The 14,658-nt window shown below is 38.0% G+C and overlaps 1 long non-coding RNA gene across 1 annotated transcript; it reads left to right on the top strand.

Annotated features, from left to right (window-relative positions):
- Positions 1-200: 200 nt before the first annotated feature.
- LOC132648737 (uncharacterized) lies at positions 201-13,134 on the top strand. Its single transcript, XR_009587116.1, has 4 exons — positions 201-327; positions 8,371-8,508; positions 9,241-9,288; positions 12,400-13,134. It is a non-coding gene; the product is annotated as an uncharacterized LOC132648737 (long non-coding RNA).
- Positions 13,135-14,658: the final 1,524 nt, after the last annotated feature.

The following is a 14,658-nucleotide window of genomic DNA, read 5'->3' as shown; positions in this document are numbered from 1 at the left end:
CACGCCACACACGTAAGTGCTCCCACAAAACCATTGTGACATTAGAAAAATTTAATGGCAACTGGAGTAAATATGCATATTCATACATTTGTCATCACCATAGGCACAAAGGAAAATGATTGTGTTTAAATGCAGTTTATGGCATTAAACTTGATCAAATAGTGGTTTCATTTGCAAAAGAGTCCCATTCCCCTCAGAGTGCCTCCGGGAATAAAAGACAGCTACTGTAAGTCTAGCACAAAAGAAGAAGAAAAGCATCTAGAATTAACACCAAAATGCTTCTCCTGGAAGGAAGTCTACTGAGTTGTGAAATAATCCTTCAATGAGGTAATTATGCTTAATTTTCAAAGCAAAATGTCTGGTGCACTGTCCTGAGAACGTTTTTTTCAATTATCTGAAAATGCTGAATGGTTTTAAGCCAAAGTCTTACTTGGACCAATGAATTCTAATGAGAACTTCTGCTTTCCTACCAGTTCTAAGGATAAAAGGATTTAATGAGAAAATGATGAAACAGAGAGCTGGTTTCAAAATCATTTTTTTTTCAACAAAGAAGCTATTGATCTTGAGGAAGGGGTGGCTTAGTAGAGGAAGACATTTCTTTGAGTTCAAAGGTTTGATATATTTGAAATTTTATTAGGACTAAAATGCTATTCACTTGAACTAATTATTTTGAAAAGATTATATTTGGAAGATGTATTTTTTATAGTGTATTAATAAAGATGACTAATTAGGATTGCATAGCTATTATTTTCAATGTACGTCCTAAAAAACATTTGGGGGCTATGTAGAGGTCCATGTGTAGGTAAGTTTTTGAAAGGATTTGGATAACCCTTTGAAAGTTAGTCTATTTTTATAAGATCCATGCTTAATTTTTATCATATATCTTCAGGTGAAATGATAATGCTCAGAGTTGTTAATAAGCCCTGTTTGGCTATGTTTCTTTCTAAATCTTGATCTAAAAATGGTTATTATTGGTGGAGGAGTGGCTCGCCTGTTCAGAGGGCTTGCTGATACTGCAAAGGAGCTGGATTCAGTTCTGAGAACCCAAATAAAGGCTCACAACCACCTGCAATTCCAGATCTGAGAGACAGACATACTATCTGGTCTCCACAGGCACCCGTATCGCAAGTAGGGTACAAACCAACAAACAAGTACGCGTACAAACACATAAAATAGTTAAAAATAAATTCAGAAATATTTCTTACAAAGCAAAAATAATACTTAACTATGTAAAGTATCAAGTTTTTGTTAGGGGACCACAGCATGTGAGAGAGAGCTGCTATTCATGAATCATCAGAACTCATGAACATTCTGCTTCCTATTACTCTGACTTTAAGAAAATATATAGTCAACAAACATTTGTTCAGTGAATAAAGCATGTATACAAGACAGTGTTCTTGCTTTTCATATCCTGGCTGTCAATCTTGAAAGTGGTTCTCCTGGCCTTTGCTTTCCTGAAATTTATATTCTTTTGCAGATGCTTTTTTCATTATATCAAGATTTGTTAATGTGACGAAGAGAACAGGTCTCATAAAAGTGACAAATTGTGGGCCACAAACCATTGTTTAGTCTTTTTAGAAAGCTTTATCAACTTACTGTACACTACATGACTGAAAAAAAATCTACTCCTCACTCTTCTATTGTATGGAAAATACATGACCGAATTAATGGCAGATCATGTCTCTCATGAGGACTCATTTCTTGGCTTGGATATTCCTTCCTTCCTTCTTTCCTTCTTTCTTTCCTTCCTTCCTTCCTTCCTTCCTTCCTTCCTTCCTTCCTTCTTTCTTTCCTTCCTTCCTTCCTTCCTTCCTTTTTTACTGTATTTTACATTATTATTTATTACAATTTATTCACTTTGTATCCCTGCTGTGGCCCCCTCCCCTAGAAAGCAATAGGATGGAAGAATATTGAACCCATTGACTAATAGTCACCCTCATCATCTACTTACCTCCCAAACATTTATATTCTAACACTTTCATATGAGGAGTTATGATTTCCGCATATGAATTTAGGAGGGACATAGCCATTCAGTTCACAGCTGCACACTCAGTTCTGCACTGTGCTGTCCTGACGATTAGAGTAGAGGTAGGAACTGTACAAAGGGTACTCAAGCAATCTCATAGAGATGCTCATATGAAGACTAGAACTCCAGCAACCAACAGCTGTGCACTGGTGATATGATACACTTAAGAAGCAGGTCTTTCATCCTCAGGCAAGCCTTTGGGAGGCTGTTACTTGCCAGTAGTGGAATGATACGTTTCCAGGAGACTCCAGAGCATCTAATATTTGTCACCCTTAGAAAGAGAGAGGGAAAACGTTCATTGATATCATTAAACTATGTTATTTTTGTATAAAAACAGATAATACAGTCTTTCATATATGAGGAAAATTTAGGATGTGCTAAATTATTATGTTTTGAAAGATAACAAATATATGTGCATTCAAAAGACCGTGCTACATCACCCTCAAGTTAAAAATCCAAAAACTATAGTATCCTCACCAATTTTACAACTTTCTACTTGAAAATGATACAATTTTCATTGAACAGTTACTCTAAAACAATTATCAGACATGATCTCAACACTTACTTTACAATTAGTATTCATCTGCTTCACATGATATTCAGATTTCACAGGCAATGTTTCAAGTATTTTAGTGGCTCTCCTAATTAGCCTGAAAAATTAGTGGAAAAAATAACAAAAGTTAAGATTGACTGCAGCAAGACTATGAGCAGGGCATCAAGATTCCATTTCTACAGAACTGTGTACTCTGAGAATGAACAGGAGGCATCAGACTGACAGGTGTACATATTACAACCTTGGTAAGTGTTCAAGGAAGGGCCTCAGTGAAGTTAGAGTTCTCATATACGCACCATATTTGAATATTGTTTAGTAATGGAATGAAATTCTGCAAGGTTTCTGTCCTCATTCAAGAACAGACTAAGTACCAATATTGAGCAGAAATATATAGTATCTGTATGTCCTCTATTTTAAAGCAATTTTACTTTTTGAGTTTTAATATTATTGATTTCCCCTTCTTTGGTCTCCTTTCAAACCCTTAGATATACTCCTCCTTACTCTCTTTCAAATTTGTGAACTTATTTTTTATTATCACTAACTGTTTATTTACAATTTATTCACTTTGTATCCTGGCTGCAGCCTCCTCCCTCCTCCTTTCCCTGGGTTTCACCCTCCTTCCTCCCTCCCTCTTTCGTGACTTTACTTTATTAATTATGGTCACATATACACACACACTCCTTAAATATAAAAATAAACCCAATGAAGTTGGTATAATATTACTCTTATGAATGTTTTCAGGGTTGACTGTTTGGTATTGGATAACAAACTGGTGTGCTCCTTCCTGAGGAAAACTATTTCTCCTGCTCTCAGCATTCCTTAGTTGCCTATAGTTCCTTTGAGGCCAACTGGGTTTTCCCCATATCCTTTGCCATGTCTATTACTAGTGTCCTTTCTCAGCTTAACACGGTCATATTGGTGAGACTTTATGGATGTAGTTTCTGATATTCTTAGATACACTGTCACAGCAGACTCCCTGTTCTTCTTTTAAAATCCCTTAAAAAAAAAAACTTTCTCCTGTTTCTTATTTTCATGGTGTATATTCATTGTACATAACTGTGCTACATAAGGAAATTTTAGTGTAAATACAGGTTATACACTGACCATATTTCCTCCTTTCCTTTCTTACCCTCTTTTTAAAATTATTCCTCTCTTATCCCAGTGTTCACCTACATAGTTTTACTTTTACTTTCATGCCATATGTAGATACAGAGTTTTCGGTAGCCATGTAAACTCTTGGAACCATGACTGAGAGAAAAGATGGAGGCTGGCCTTATTTGCTTGGTATTCTCTCCAGTTGCACATATCTTCCTGGATGACAAAACTTTGTTCTTTTATATATGCGCTATTTAATATTTAAATAAACAAAAGACGGTCTATTCAGTGTCTCAACTGAATAATAAGGTTGTGAGAAAGCGCTCTGTGAAAAGAGTAAGAAGCACAGAGCGCTTCTCCAGTGCTTCACTTTGAATAGCCAATTGGTCTAGGTGCTGGGGTCCCGGTGGCACTGCAGTCAGTCACTCTGCCATAGGTATTCAGCTATGTCCCTATTGGCCGATTTTATTTAGGAAGACTACCCCTTACTCAGGTGGTTGTAGGAGATATAGGAAGAAATGAACCTCCTGATAATGGTTAGTGCTCTTAACCATTGAGCTGTCTCTCCAGCCCCTAAACCTCCCAGTAACGGTTTTGCATCTAATCACTAATAGAGCATTAAGAACTTTTAAATCAGCCTCTATTTCATTGCAGGTATTTTTATTGTATTTAATTTCTGTTTTAGTGAAAGAAACATACAAACACACTCACAGCAGAACTGTTTTTCTCAGAGCTAGGAAGTTGTAAAACATTTAATTAATTTGCATTGGCTTCTTTTGAAAATGCTAATGAGTATTTCATTAGTTAGGCCTACTAATAATTTATAATCCATGTAAATTAGTTTGAGCAGGATATGTTCTTTTCTCTGCCTCCTTACATGTGACGGGGTAGAACTGCCTCTGGGAAATAGAAATGATTGGGAAGCAGGTGTGGTATTATTGAGAAAGAAGTTTTGAGATAACAGTAGGCTACAATAAGAAAATGAATGTTTGGAAATGAGAATTGAGACAAAATAACATTCCAAACTCAAGACAAATGAGCAGAATAGTTAGCACAACTACAGAAAGAGAAGAACTCCAGGAGGCACTGTGTCTAAGATTCAGGATATTGCAACTGCTATAAATGATTCTTAAAATACATAGTAAAAATTTTTCACTACTGGTTTACTTTATTTTTCTTTTCTAAAATTTATTTAATTTTGTATTAATTACAACTTATACACTTTGTATCCCAGGGGTAGCTTCCTCCCTCCACCCCTCCCAACTCCACTTGTCCTCCATTTTCTCCTCCCATGCCTTTCCCCCACTGATAGGGGAGGTCCTGCTCCCCTTCCCTCTGACCCTAGCCTATCAGGTATCATCAGGACTGGCTGCATTGTCTTCCTCTGTGGCCTGGTAAGGCTGTACCTTGCCCCACTCATGGAGAGATGATCAAAGAGCCAGCCACTGAGTTCATGTTAGAGACAGTCCCTATTTCCCTTGCTAGGGAACTCACTTGGAGACTGAGTTGCCATCGGCTACATAGTAGAAATTTTTACTGAGTCATGTCCTTGTAACCCCCAAAATACAAGAAAGAAACTTGACTTTTCAAATTTGACTTTTCCCTTTCCATTTTCTGGCTAGGCATAACATGGGTATTTATAATGAAATACATCTTAGAGGTGGTTTTCTTACAGTCCAAGCATCAATGTATGGAGTATGGAAGGCCCTGAAAGAGGTTTTCTACCTGTCTTTGAGAATGTCTTCATCAATCCCAGAAATAAAAAGATTAAAAACCAGAACTGAAAATTGGCACTTGTCCAGATCTAGGTCAAACTATTGGATAACATGCCTACAAAGCAAGTTTTCTCCTGGTGTGTGGGCTTCAACACCACTCTGAAAGGTCCTTGTTAATGACCTAGTAATTGTTTTAATAGCTCTTCAGTCAAGCATGAAGTGTTGTAGTTGACATGTCAGCAATGTATGAAGTATGGTAAGCTTGCTTCCCTCTGCTACTGCTGCTGTAGCCAGGGTATCATTAAGCATTCCTGCTCACATTTTAGCTTTCTTATCAATAAAAATTTATATACTGTTTCCATAAAACTTGTCTCTGAGTGTCTGAGGAATTTTCTGTACAGGTTGCTTTGTGAGAGGAATGTTGAAGGAATGCTTGATGAGTTAGGATTTTATTGCTGTTTTCTTATGCAGCTTCTTAGCTAGGCAATGGAGTCATTTCTGTCAAAGTCTCTCTGCCTCCTTCCAATGAAGAAATCTTCTCAAATCCCGGAGGATATTAATAAAACATTTGCCCAGATACATATCCAATTGATATTTTTGATTAAAAAATTTCAGAGACATTTATTATATTCTATGTGTGAGAGGCCTTCTGGCCACTAAAGATATGAAACTGAACAAAATATAGGGTATTATACATATCATATCTTAGTGAAAGAGCTAGATGTGTCTATACATTGTATATAAATGTTGTCCTTTACACAAGCAAAATACAACTCCGGAATCTATTATGTGATGTCGTAGCAGATAAACATAGACTGTACAGTTTGTATGTACTACAGATTTGTTTTGTAAGGGTTCTGGAATTTTTGGTAGTCCAAAGCCAAGGTTCCCATATCAGATAAGGGCCATCTTGATTAGGGCATGGTTAGGACATTACACAGTGATACTGCACTTATGAGACCACAGGAGGGAGATGGCCCAGCTCCTGTATCAGCCCCCATTTCCATGAGTACAGCACACATCCTTCCGTGAATGCACAACCCCTTTCTAAAGACCATATTTCTTATGAAGCCTGCACTGGGGATTAAGTTCCAACCATAACATACAGAGCATAAATAGTGGTTAATGAGTAATAGCAGGTGAGGAGGACAGAGTTTATTTTGCTTTACCAACTTGGTCAACAATATCTGGTATCTATGCAAACTGAGAGGACTTAATTCCAAGGAGCCAGCTACTTCTAATCAGTCATGTAGCCTCCACGGACACTAGCTAATCCCAGTCGAGGTCCAGTAGCTGAGGGGTCTGGAGTATACTGGCATACCATTCCAGACAGTCCTGTTCTATTCTGATTGGGCCTGGCTGATATTTGAATAAGCTTCGTCAGATTTAGTGTCTATCTGTTTGGCTAGTCTGATGCCATGAACGGCTTATCTGTTTCTCAGAGTTCACACAAAGAATTCCTGGAAAAACCACAACCTGAGGACAACCAATCGGCTTACAGGTCAAGTTGACCAAAAGCTATATTTATGAATACTTTATGTTATGAACACTTTATGGTCTTGCTGTTCCCAAAGTAAAGTGCAGCCAGCCCTAACCAATCAAATTAAAGGTCAATGCATGAGTAAAAGGCAAACATCAATGAGTCAACAAAGTCTCCAGTAACTGGGAAAAATTCCTAAGCAATCAGCCAATCCTGAATCCCATCATACCCTTATATCATTTCTGACTAATTAGTTTAAGAGTTACCACACAAAGCCCCTAACTGTCCATAAAAAAAGCCTATGAACTACCTTCTGGGTCACCATTTTGCCCTAATGGTGATCCCAGCATGCTGGTAACTTCTGAAGATTAAAAGTTCTTTGTTTTTGCATACTGTCTGAGTCTGGGGTCTTTCTCCAGAGATTCTCATACCCTAACAAAACAACTCATAGAAACAAGAGAAATGACCAATAAATCGTCTGGTAGAAGAAACTTGCAGACAGAAGATACAGAAAAAGTCCTCAAGGTGAGAGGATATCTAATGTACAGGAACAAGGAGTCCAGAATGGATGAACAGTGAATACAGAACACATTAGCAGACAAGGTCAGAGAGGTGAGAAGTGGAGGAAGCAGAGCTTGTAGGACCCCACAGCAATGGAAAGAACAGAACAAGTTTTCCTCGTCATGACTAAGAGAGTTCTGGTAAGAGGAATTATGAGCTATGATAGTGTGAGAGAGAGAAAGAGAGAGACAGAGACTTTCAAAGGTAAAGGTGGTAAAGGAGCAATTATTCAGGGAGGGAAATTCAATTACCCAAAGAGGACACAGTGGAGTAGGATTCCTGTAAGGCAGAGTGGGTGAAAAGCGATTGATCCACTTTTGGTAGAGTTGGAGGCACAGTAGCAAGTAACTGTGGGCTTAGAGACAAAGTAAAGGTGGTTATAAACTATTTAATATGGAAGAACATTATCAACTTTCCATAAATGAGCTGAGGAGTCCTGAGTACTCACCATGTTACAGATATACACTACAGTGAAGCCAGGGGGTGACATAGTCAGAATTGAAGGCCTATAGAGGAGAGAGTTTCTCTTATTCAACAGATACTACATGTACTTCCCTTTCTAGTTACAAGAGAAGAGGCATGATGTTTGTAACCGCACGGATTGTTTTGCAACACATAGGTTATGCATAATTTGTAATTTAGGCATGAGTGAAATGGTTCTTGAAAATGCAGGAGCTGAGAATTGAGCAAAGTGTGACCGGCATAAAGAAAGCCGCCACAACAGTTATCGTGCCTAGACTTGACAATATGAGGGAGGGAGTGCAAGAGCATACAAAGTACTGTAACTACGGCTTTAGATTTGGGATGTTCCATAAGAGCTGTCAGAGGGCTCTTGGAATAAATTAGGCTTTTACAGACCTCAAGCTGAATTGAAAAGACACAGCGGAACAACTTTACTAACTTCCCAGACTTTGATCTCTTACTGCCATTGTGTTTACAGAAGCCACAGGGTGAAAAAGCCCGTGTGACAAGCTCTACAGAAGGTAACCTTGGATGGGGATACATGGAACGGAGGCATAGTGGAGTAAACTGAGCTCTGGATAGGTGCAGAGATAGAACATGTTTGCAAGAGAATAAGGTAGGAGAAATAAAAAAATAATAATCTTAGGTTCTCAATGATATTTCTGTATGTGCTACACTTGAAAGCATCAATTTCATTTCAATTCCTCTTTACTTTGAAATAAATTCATACTGAAATATTACTCAGTAAATAGTTCTTAAATAGCCTTTACCTAGCAACCCCCTAAATCTTGTATCTGTATAATCACTAATAAGAGAATTAGAACTAAGAATTAGTATTAGCAAACTATCATTAACTAAGCTGTGTTTTTGGACTCTTTCTGCTAATGTTTGGTTGTTGTTTTTTGTAGAAACAGTGAATTCAATATCTCAAATGGAATTTAATTATACCTGTTAATTTTTTTATTTCTATCAACACTTACTACTGTTTTATGATCGCCATACTTCTGGAGAATACCAGTCTTCTATTTAGTTGAACACTCTATAATTCGCTTTGGAGTCAAATTCTCAAATTTCAGTGAATCTTTCTTAGAGGATCATATTTGTGTGTATGTGGGGGGGGGCATTCTGTGAATTTGTCTTTTATCACATTACTATTATTTCACAACTTTTATTATCACACAATTGCTAATTTTACTGATTACACAGAAACTCAGTTTTTCACTGTTGACATGCTGCTCTAATTTTCTTGCTGTTTCTACAGTAAAATATCCTAACCAAAAGGAACTGTGCTGATTTGATTGAGAAATGTCTCCCTTGTGCATTTGAGTGCTTGCTTGTTCCCTCTTAGGGATGCTGCTTGGGAAGGTGCAACTTGAAGCAATGGAGTCTTTCTGAGGTAAGCATATCACTGGGGTAAGTACTGAGGTTTTGTAGCCCAGCTCTATATCCTGTTCTCTCTCCCGGCTTCTTGTGTGTGAAGAAAATGTGACCTCCTTGCTTCCTGACTTCTAAGGCAGCTCCTGCACCAGTTGCCACACCTTCCCACACTCTCTGTCTCATAAGTACCAGAAAAGTAATTGATATAGCAACTTAGGAAAGACAGAGTTTATTTGGCTTGTAATTCCAAGTCACAGTCTATTGCTGAGAGAAGTCAACAAAGAAAAATCAAGATAAGACCTGGTCATTGTCCATCAATAAATGAAGTCAAGGCAGGAAATAAGACCTGAAGGCAGATCTGTCTGTTGTTCTAAAGAGTATTACCTCTAACCAAGAAACTCACTTCACAGCTGAAGAGGATAGTAGAAACCGTGAAGGGTGTTGTTTTAAGGCTGGTGGGAGTGTATCAGCCACTTTTCTTTTATAATTCTGAGCCGTCTGCCTATGTAATGGTGACACCCAGAGTAGATCTGGCCTTTCTTCACCAATTAACAGTGAAGCCCCTACACACACACACACACACACACACACACACACACACACAAACACACATATACACACACGTCCATAGGACAGTCTGATGTAGACAATTATTTGACTGAGATTCTTTTCAATTCTAGATTATGTCCACTTGGCATTTAAGGCTAACCAGAACACATAGTATCATCTGGGTTTCAACTATTCTTTTCTTCTCTTTCAGTTTTTGCTTTATTGGGATTGTAGCTTTAAATGTACATTTCTTTTCAAAATAAAAGCAATATTCCTTTAGTAAAGCTATCCCAGCACAGCTTTAAGAGATGATAATTCAGTGTGAGGGAAATATTCTTCTCATGGACAGTGGGTCTCCGAAACCATAATGGCTCTTACTGACAACAAGGTGGGCCAGAGAAACACCTTATAAGAAACAATTCATTCTCTCTGAAGATAGAAATAAAAGCAAACCTGGCATAAACAGCCTTGCCTTTAAGTTCTACTGAAGTATGGGTCTTGGCCTGTCATTGCTTTGATCTTTGGTAATACACTTAGTCTCTCATTTTCCGACTCTCACGATCACTTATTGAATTCACTTATGCTCTGACCTTTTACAAAGGGACTTGAGATAACCTTGGGTGAATCAAGTTTACCTCGTACTCTGCAAAAATGTACAAGGTTACTGCTGGGAATGAGTTAGGCATGTGAAAGTGTTTTGAGAACCACAAATAATCCACAAGGAGAAGGTATTATGAGTGGTCTGGATTTCACCACTCATAAATTATCCTCCATTCTGAGCACAATATACTGGCACCTGATTTTACTGAACATAAAATCCTTAATAGGAATAAATTTATTGGCCCGTTGCGCCATTGTATAGATTTTTAAGCCGCTGAATCCATTAATCTCTGTTTATGTTTGCTTGTTGGTTGTCAATATTCTTTAGTGATAGGACATGCCTCACCAAGAACAAAGATTAAATTTTATAATAAATACGAGCCATTAAAATACTACATTCATTTCCAAACATGGAAAATAATGAATATTCCAGAGGGACAATAGAGGTCTTTTAGCAGCTCAGTGGCCTTTCAATGGTGTCTTTTGGGGGTCACCTAAAAGAGCCCTGATGGAACAGCTTCTACAGATTGCTCTAGGAAGTTAGTACATATATATCATGTTCTGTCCCCTAGCAGTTAAGTGGGAAAAAAAAAAAAAAAACAGTGTGGGTAGGATTAAATCACTTAACAATAAAGAGCCAGGGAAACTCTTTGTCCTAGCACATCCTGCTACACAGGCGTCTTCCCTTTGCAGACTGTTGTTTGAAACATTGGAGGCTTTTCGCAGCCACTCTGCAGCTGGAACTCAGCCCAGAGCACATCCCGCCTCTGCGGGCTTCGGCACACGGCTTTGCCTCTTTTCCTCTTGGCTCTCTGTCTCTCTAGGCATCTAACTGATTGGGATGTGGATGAGCTTTCCTTCTGTTGTCAGTTTTATTAACAGAAGATGCTGGGTCTAAGTTTCAGAGACGAGACAGACATCCTGCTTTTGATGTGTGCAGACACAGCAGGGAGAGGACAACAGTCCGCACATTCTCTGTGTGTGTGTCTCTCTCTCAGTTTAAATTTTCACGTACAGTGAGTGTAAACCAGGAGATATTTATTAGCTGATAAAAATGGCACATTATATTTTGTGATCTCATACTAATATCAAAGCAACTCTATGCTTTAATGGAAAAAGTCTCACTGCTTCACTGGCACTCCACGATTAATCTCTACTTCCCTGTATTAATCAGAAACTAAAGTATGCACTTACATTGACATGGTAACACCTCTTCTTTGAATTTATCCAACAGACAAACTGGCAAATTTGCAACAACAAAGCCTCATTGGGACAGACAATTTAGCTCAGGGGTATTGTTTAACTTATGGGACCCTGGCACTGAAAAGAAGAGGTGATTATAGCACCATTGTTTGTAAATAAAATTCTCTTTTTAAAAGCAAAAAGTGGCCTGAGTTGTATAATGCCATTCGCATTTTAATGTTATTCTTCTATCAGGATGAGAATATAGGCCTGCATGCACGTCTATGGAATGGGTTGTAATGTTATATTAAACAATGTCATAACCTAGGAAGTGCCTTGCAATACCACTTATGTATGTGTGGGCACTTGCAGAAGTGTTCTGAAATACATCCTGGAGGAGTATATTTACAACGAGAAAATTTAAAGATACACAATTTAGGGCCAAGATGAAAGCTAATTTCTTTGTATTTATTATATACAAATATAATAAATATATAAATGTATATATTATTATATATAATAAATAAAAAGAAATTATGTATATATACAATTATATACATACATAAATATATATATACACACACACACAGGTGTATGTGTGTGTATTTGAAATAGATGTATAAGATTACCATGTTTTTATTAAATCAAACAGATCAACACCCCAGAAGAAGTATCCTTGTTATGTCCCTTACCTTCTTTGGGAGGCTGCCTTCCTTGCATTTCAGCATGCCTCTGCACTTAGAGAGGCATTTGTGTTTTGAACAGTGAATATGTGTGTCACACATGTATGTGCCTCCAGGAAATAAAAGATACCGGCATGAAGAAAGAATACTGAGCAGAAACAAAGGGAAAGAGGAGGCCCTGAGATCCATCTAGATCTCTGTTGAGCAGTTATCCTTGACCTCAGGCGATCATTGCCATGGAACCTTCAATGTCCACTGCTGGAAATCTGGTTTTTGTTTTTGTTTTTTTAAGTTAGAAATTCAGATCATATTATCCATTGTAAAAACAAAATAATGGCTTCTGTAAGTTCTTTTTATTTGCATATTCCACTCAGGAATAATATTATGTATGAAGTACTTACTATTTCTACAACCTGTTAAGTCACTTAACAGAATAATACGCCCTCACACGCACAGGTTCATTTATGTTGCCACAGATGAAAGACGTAGAAGGATTTCTTCTTTAAGGGTTGAACAATATGCCATGATGCATTTCCTTCTTACTGATTTGGTGATGTACACTTACTGTGGCATTCTATTTTAGCCACTGTTATTGATAAGGCAGTGAAGACATACACTAATACCATGATCGTATTTGCTATGTACTCAGCGGTAACATTGTAGAACATGTGATAATTCAATTGTTAATTTTTGAGGTTATCAGAGGGTAGGGGTAATAGGTATTGCTCAAAATATACAAATTCTCAGCTCTGAGGTATGCCACATCTGGAGACTTATAACATGATAGTATCCATATACTACAGTGGGAATTTATATTTGGAATTTGTGCTGTATAGTTACTATTTTTAAATGCAAACATAAAGCTATTGCATATACTAATCAGCTTGTTTGTGATCACTATTTTAAAACACATTCATTGTATTTTCCGCTTGTATATATGCATTTTAGTTGTCAGTTGTATTACAATAGAGCTAGAGAAAAGTATTAGCAAAATAGTATGTGTTTGAAAACCTCAAGACCCAGCTATAGAACTCCTGGGAATGCTCCACCATGCAATAAGGACATTTGCTCAACTATGTTCATAACAGCTTTATTCGTAATAGGCAGAATCTGGAAACGACCTTGATTCCCCTCAACTGTGGAATGGATACAGAAATCATGGTACAGTTACACAATGGAACCATACTCAGCTATTAAAAACAAAGAAATCATAAAATTTGTAGGCAAATTGATGGAACTAGAAAAGATCATTCTGAATGAGATAACCCAGAGGCAGAAAGATCATTCTGAATGAGATAACCCAGAGGCAGAAAGACATATAAGGTCACTTATAAGCAGATATCAGTCATATAATATAGGATAATCATAATAAAGAAGATCATACACAGACCTAAAGAAACTAAATAGCAAGGAGAACCCAAGGGAGGATGCACAATTCTCATTCATAAGGGAAAACAGGATAGACATATGAAGAGGTGCAGGAGAGGGAACAGGACTTGAGCCTGTCACAGATGTCCTCTTAAGGGCTTGACCCAGCATGGGATGGTAGCAGATGCCAAGACTCATAGACAAATTTTGGGCACAGAGCAAAGAGTCTTATAAAAGAAGGTGGGATAGAAGGATCCAGAGCGGACAGGAGCTCTGCTAGGAGACCAACAAAGTAAACAAATCTGAGTCCAGGGGTCCCTGTAGAGACTGGTGCACCAACCAAGGGCCATACTTGGAGAAGACCCAGACCCCTTGCCATAGGCAGGTCAGATCCATGTGGGTGCCTTAGGAAAGAGAGCAGGCCCTTTCTCAGACATGGTCTCTGTTGCTAACTCTTTGATCACTTCCCCTAACTTTCTCTTGGAGGAGCAGCCTTGCCAGACCACAGATGAAGAGGACCCAGGCAGTCCTGATAAGACTTGGTAAGCTAGGGTGAGATGGTAAGGAGGAGGATTCCCCCTTTCAGTGGACTAGGGGAGGGGAATAGGGGGAAAGAGGGAGAGATGGTGGGAATGGCAGGAGATGAGGCAGGGGGCTACAGTTAGAATATAAAATGAATAAATTGTAATAAGTAAATAAATAAATTTATAAAATAAAATTAAAATAAAAAAAAGAAAATCTAAAATAAAACAAACCAATTTGACATTCTAAAGTAAGTTCTTTCTGAAAGTTAAAGCTGGCACCAGCAACCAGTTGTTACCCTGGCTATAGATGTTTGATTTTTGTGAGTCTCTTTATCTTTCTGCCTTTTTACTTTTTATTTTTTTTACATTAATTACAGTTTATTCATTTTGTGTCCCAGCTGTACCCCCACCCTTATTCCCTCCTAGCCCCACCTTCCCTCCCTCATCTCCTCCCATACCCCTCTACATGTCCACTGACAGGGG

The sequence above is a fragment of the Meriones unguiculatus genome, chromosome 17 (genome assembly GCF_030254825.1).
Source record: "Meriones unguiculatus strain TT.TT164.6M chromosome 17, Bangor_MerUng_6.1, whole genome shotgun sequence".
In the NCBI taxonomy this organism is placed as follows: Eukaryota; Metazoa; Chordata; class Mammalia; order Rodentia; family Muridae; genus Meriones; species Meriones unguiculatus.
The sequence above is the reverse complement of the archived record's forward strand: the minus strand, read 5'-3'. Positions and strand labels throughout refer to the sequence as shown.